This window comes from Maylandia zebra, linkage group LG12, assembly GCF_041146795.1.
Source record: "Maylandia zebra isolate NMK-2024a linkage group LG12, Mzebra_GT3a, whole genome shotgun sequence".
NCBI lineage: Eukaryota > Metazoa > Chordata > Actinopteri > Cichliformes > Cichlidae > Maylandia > Maylandia zebra.
The window spans coordinates 7,031,557-7,038,130 of record NC_135178.1 but is presented as its reverse complement, the minus strand read 5'-3'; positions in this window follow the sequence as shown (position 1 = coordinate 7,038,130).

Here is a 6,574-nt window from a genome sequence, read left to right as displayed (position 1 = left end):
AGTTAGCTCCTAGCATTTCTCAACAGCTCTGCATCCTTTTCAACTTCCTGGGACATTTAAACAATGGACAATCCGTACACAAACAAATTCATGCTTTTCTCCTCAACAGAGAGCACCCCCCGATTGAACAACAGCGCTGTAAAATAAGAAGAATGACACCTAATTACAGACTTAATAATACAGACTTAGCAATATGTCACGTGAAGATTCATTAGCCAAATTAAGTGTTTACTGACAATTGACAGTGATAGCGCACATCATCATCACTATTCCAATCAATCCTCTCCTCACAGACAAGCATAAACACACTCAGCTATCACTAAATTTAACGCATACACAAACACGATTTGTAATGACCCTAGTTCAGTTTACAATAGGGCTCATTCGCTTGGTCAGCAAGTGGCAGTATCCTCGTACACTGGGGAGTAAACTGCCATTAAACAAACAAACAGAAGAAGAAGAAAACATCTGCACATGGATCGGGGAGTCCTGATCCGTAACTATCTTTTTTTCCCGTTTTTGTCCACATTATATTGAAATGTTTCATTACTGCAAACATTTTAAGAGACACTTATTATTGTTAACATCTTAACAGATACTCTGACCCGTAACTATCGTAAAATGCTTTGAGCAGAAGTAGTGGCCTTTCGCACATGCGTGGTACCGATCGGGTAGTGACACGGCCCACATAGACTGTGAAGGTCGGGTCCTCAGGAGGATGCAGCGTCTGAATTTGGACACCCCCGCTGTTTCCGGCAGGACAATAATAACGGTATGTGTATACCCCCCCCTCAACAGCCTGTCTCCCTAATTCTGAGGTCTCAAGATTGGCAAGTATGAAAGACCTTCATAGCTAGTGTGATGTCAGCCAATAGTTTGAGTTTATGCAGAGCCATTTTGAGGCTTTGAGATTTGCATTTCTGCCATCAACATCTTGGTCTTAAAGAAAAAAAGAAGAAGAAAAAAAAAGATGTGAAACCACTTGCTTGTCAGTCTTGCCAATCACAAGTAGTTAGCAAATTAACACATATTAGGTTATCCTTCTTTTTGACACATAATATGGTAAAATATTATTTTTTACTTAATGAGAGTCAAATCGAATGACCGAGACCATGAACTCATCAAGAAGTTAACAGAGATCAAAGGAGGAGTCCTCCATAGGCTTCTACATTAACTGAAGTCAGCTGCTTGAAACAGCAGTTGTTGCCATCTGGTGGCCTTCAGATAGGATGCAGGTTTAAGGACACATTTTGCTAGCTAACCAAGCTAGCAAGCCAATGCTAGCTTTAGCTTACAATCAAACAAAAAGCAACAAGAAACTAAAAAAGAAAGGCAGTGAGGGCTTAAGTAGTAAAGTAGTCCAAAAAAACAACCAAAAACCCAGCTGGTGATGATGCTTATACAGTATACTTTGTATGATTGGTCTCCCATTCCTCTAATTTGAATTTAATGCAACACATCTTGTGTTGTGTCCTCCTTTAACCATTTGTCATGTTATATATAATGTCAAGTTTTATAATAACATCAGTAGAGTATATGAAATCACTGAACACCAAGCCTGTACCTTTATTTGAGCATTTTTTGTATAATGAAGTTTGTACTGGCACTTTGTACTTTTATTGTATTTTGGATTTCTGTAGAGTCATAATCAGACGGCTTTGCTGTCACTGAATTGTAGCAGGTTCAATTATAGTTCAGGGTTTTTACACATAATAATGAAAAAGATATTATCGTAGCTTACTGCAGATACACACTGTCAGAGGACATTGTTTGAGAATCAATTTATGCCAGCTGCTGGTGCCTCAAACTCCTTCACTTTGTCTTTGCATTTCTGTCTCAGGTTTAGCTTGGCAACACATTTTAGCCCCCCAGGCAAAAAGACAGTGTGTACCACCAAGCGCCAGATTTCCACAACTCCAAGGGAAGGATGCCATCGCTCTGCATATTCCTTATAACTAGCTAACTTGTGTTCTTGCTTTGCAGCAGTCATTATAAAAATTAGTATTCTTTCCAAGGCTGCCAGATCTCATAAGGGGCCTGAGTAAAATGTGTTAGCCTTGGTAACGTGTAAACTGGGTTGTATTTTTGTGTAGCCTGCAGAGTAAAGCGGTTCAGTGCATATCAATAGGCAGAACGTGCCACTAACATTGACTGCAGTCGGCTGTCACTTAGGTCAGTCGTATTAAAGACGCATGCATTAATGGTTCATGGAGGTAAAAATGGGTAATGATGTTTCTTTCTCAGATCTTGCCTGCGTTGATTTCTCCCCCCAAAAAAGAAAAGAAAAAAAAGAGATACTTGAAAAATGTATATTTAAAGTTCCATCATCACAGACACAGACAGACAGAAAAGAAGAAGAGGACTAGCCGAAGGAGATAAAAGTGATGGACGGCATGTTAAGTGGATATTTTACTCCAGTGTAAGTGTGTCGTGACAGCGAGGATTATGATGTGACACAGAGCTGCTTGGTAGGCCTAAAGCCACTGATTGACACACGTCAGTGATATTTGTAAAAAGCTCTACCAATGGGTGTCAGATAAGTCAATCAGGCTGAGTGAAACAACATGTGTCTGACATTGTCGGTTATGAATTTTACATGAAGTCGATGCCGCAGTGCTGCATTTGCCCAGAGGCAGGAAAGTTGTTGAGGAGGAATGGGAGGCCCAGCTGGGGGCTGACTGATCACCCCTCTCGCCCCTGTTGAAGATGATTGGTAACTGTTTTACTGATCACATAACAAACCTATTTTTGAATGTTACGTTTCTGGACTGCGTATTGGTTATTTATATTGTACTGTGAACACAGGCTGCTGGAGTCACATTGAGATTTGTTGTCACAGCAGAGACTCGTTTTAAAAAAGTGCCTCTTTTTAAAATAAGCTGCGATTGTGATTTGGTGCTATACAAATAAAACTGCGAGTTTTCGTCAAGTCCACCACAATGCCCCTTTCCTTTTATAGCTGCACGTGTGTGTACGTGAGGGTATAAATGTGTACGTTCTGTCAAAGCAGACACCACTGATATGTCAGGCTGTTTGTATGTTATGAAGTAGGTTTGATCTCTGGCATGCTGTGTTTGGGTGTAAAGTGCAGTCAAGTGTTTTATCTCATCAGACCCAGACGCAACACAACACAACCCTCACCACACACACGCACATACAGATACACAGCTGCCAAATACAACCGATGGTCTTGGGTGGCATGGGCTTTTTTTGTGTGTGTGTGGTTTCTCCAGCTCTCAGACTCTCAGCGTGACCACGTACGTGTACTGCTCTCCGCTGCCTTTCTCATCTGTTTGCCTCTTTTTGGCTGCCAGTTTTTCTTTCCCAATTCTTCCTCCTCCTCATCATCTCTGCCTGGCGTTAATGTAGGAGTGATTGAGGAGGGCTGTATGAGCAGGCTGACAGAGCTCATCTCTGGCCCATGATGCATGGCTTCCCTGGGCCTCCCTGCTGCCCCATTACACCCTGATTAATTGGCCCTGCTTAAGTCAATAACTCATCCGTTAAAAAACAAAAAGCTCCAGCGGAGAGGAGGAGGAGGAGGAGATAGGGAGAGGCAATGAAGGGCACAAGAGAGGCAAGCAAGTGAAAAAAAGGCAAAAAAGGAGTAGAAACAAAGACAGCAGAGGAGATGAATGGAGTGAGATGAGCTAAAAATGCTCCATCTGGAATTATTCACTAGTTATTCCTGCGTGCCACTCAAAATGTATTTTATTTTGTATCAGAGTATCAAATGTTTGACGTGAGGTTTTAAAGGAAGCTTGGCCTCTCCGCCCTGACATCGGACTCTTGTAAAAACCAAAAAAGTGTCAGAAGTGTCTGAACGTTCTGTCAATCAACGCCACAAACTTCCAGCAGGCACGGCATTGAAGCTACTGCCGTCAGGCGTCAGCACGGGCACAATGTTCATCCTCTCTTTGATTTGGAGGAGGTTGAATTTTGTCTCAAGTTTCCTCTGAGATTATTACTAACATCCAGTAATTCCACTGTTGATGGAAACAGTTAAACAGCTGCAAGTGATGACTCTTGCAGGTCTGGGCTTATCTGCGCTGATGTAACAATCTGGATCACTGCTGTAAATATTATCTCCATGGGCAGTGTTCGAAGTGACTCAAAGTCTGAATGATGGAGGGCAGGGGATTTGTAGATATGAAGCACCAGGCCACCTGATATGTTGTATCATAATCTGAGTATGCACCGTGTTGTGCATGAATGAAGATGGGCATCTTGGATGCATTTCAAAATCTGTTAGGCAATCTGTCTCCTTCTGGTTGATAGCAGACTTCGCTGTGTTTTGGTTGACAGAATGACACACTCTGTCTCACGCTTAGAAACTGCACCCAGAAATGTTTTGACTGTTAGAAATCCCGCTCTGATTGAAGGCAGTAAATTCATTTCACTGTAGTGAAAACAGTACCTCTTTCATGATCTTTGCTTCTTAATTCAAGGCTCACTTACTGCTCTCAGCAGCGCAACAGCAGAATGTCACGGTCTTTTCTCAGCAGCTTTGTGTTGCTCCCTTTTTTTATTTGCAGGCAGAAAAAAGGCAGAGATTTGTTGCCCCCTAGTTTGGTGAGAAAGGATGCGATCGCAAATCTTGGAGCTGCATGTAGAAAAAAAAGGCCGAACACTTAATGTTGTGCCCTGTTTGACAGCAGAATGTTTTAGCTTGCAATGTGTGCAACAGATGCACTGCGAGCGGTGGCACAAAATCTTTGGAATATCATGGTTAAGTTAAATACCATCACCTGTTGGTTTCTGGGCTCATTGTCAGTGTTTTGGGCTCATTTACAATATTCAGACAAGATGGTGGTGTCTTAAGCTAGCTTATTAGCAAGCTGCATCAATGCTATTACTAACACAATAACAACATGCCAGTATTTCACTCACCAAAGCTAAAGCACTTACCACTTGAATGTTCTGTACCACACAGGAACCACTGCTAAACAGACACTGTCTACATCTTCAATCACTCCTTTTACACTTTTAACAAATTATATCTATTCACCAGTGAGCGTGCTAATTTTCCAATGGTAGCACTTTATATTAAGGCCTGCGAGTCTACAATTAAATGGAATTTTAATGTATCTTTATTGAAATGACAATGAATTAAATGTATCTACATATACTTTAAATTGAGTACACTAGAATAAGCGGGTTCCAGATCAGGTTTTTACAGGAAACAAAGAAAATAATTACACTATACGTACACTTAAGAAGACTGTAACTAATTTGAAGTATTATGTGTAAGTAACTTTAGATAGAGCATGAATAATTCTGATCTTTGCATACCTTCAGTTATGAAAATAACTGAAGGTATGCAAATAACTAACTACATTGTCAATAAATATAAGTAGTGCAGAAGTAATTTTGTGTAACAATATTTCTATATATCTTACATTGCTAGAACAGTGTGCTTTTCACTCAGTTCACTTCATAATATGGCCCTGAAAAATACTGTGTGTTTACGACGTAAGATGAGGAAATACTGTCAGAAATTGCGTAGTGCTTGAAATTAAAAAATGACCTCGTCATTCTAATGTGGCTAATTTTAAGTATTTATACATACACATATTTACATTGTAATTTCACAATAAAAGTCCTATAACATTTGATTTAATCACAGGGAAATTATGCCCTTGGTCATGGGCCATAATATAAAGGGCAACCTTACTAATGATCCTCTCAAAAGTAGCAGCATGCCATCAGTGATGACAGTAGCTTCTTTAGTTTATTGCTTACTGTTGGGTATGACTGAATGAGAGAACAGCAACAAAGACTGTATAGAACACCATCAGTGATTCATTTAGCTACAGGCTAAAAGTTATTTACCATTATGGTAAATGCATCCCTGACATCATTAGACTGACTCATGCAGGTTTAGAGTTATTTACAGTATATTCATACACGTTCAGTAATGAAATGTATGCTTTTTGAAGATCCCTGTGCTGTCTAAAGCTGTCGCTTCTGCCCCCAATAACCAGGCTTGCAACACACACCCTCCCCATACAGCTGCAGACCATAGATCATAGCCCTGGAAAGAAGATTACACCTAATCACCACAGACACTTAGATCATGGTTCTGATCAAATAACAGCTCAGCTGTAATGTCAACATGCGCACACGCACATATCCACTCGCTGAGCGATGGATCTGAGAGCAGAGCCTCTGTTATCTTTGTTATGGTTTGGAGAGCTGACATGTTTGACAGCAGTGAATGTAAGTAGCAGTGTTATGACATGTCTGAGCGACCATGAAAAAGGCCAAATACTGTAGGGCCCAGAACCGGGCTGCTCTTCACACTGGCCCTGACATGAAGAAGATAAGAGTGAATAAACACAGTGAGCCGCAGTGGTCTCCTCCATTGTCGGTGCACTGAAGAGGCTTTTGTTTGGAGACATCTCTGGATTTATTGGTTTGTTCAGATTGTGTATATCTATGTTTACAGAAGGAGGAGAAACCAGACAAAGCAGAAAAAAGGAAAAAGAAGAAGCTGGTTAATAAGTTAGTTGGTCATTGTTCCATCATCTTCCCATCTGCCTGTGTACAATCATCACCATCTTTTAATCTTCAC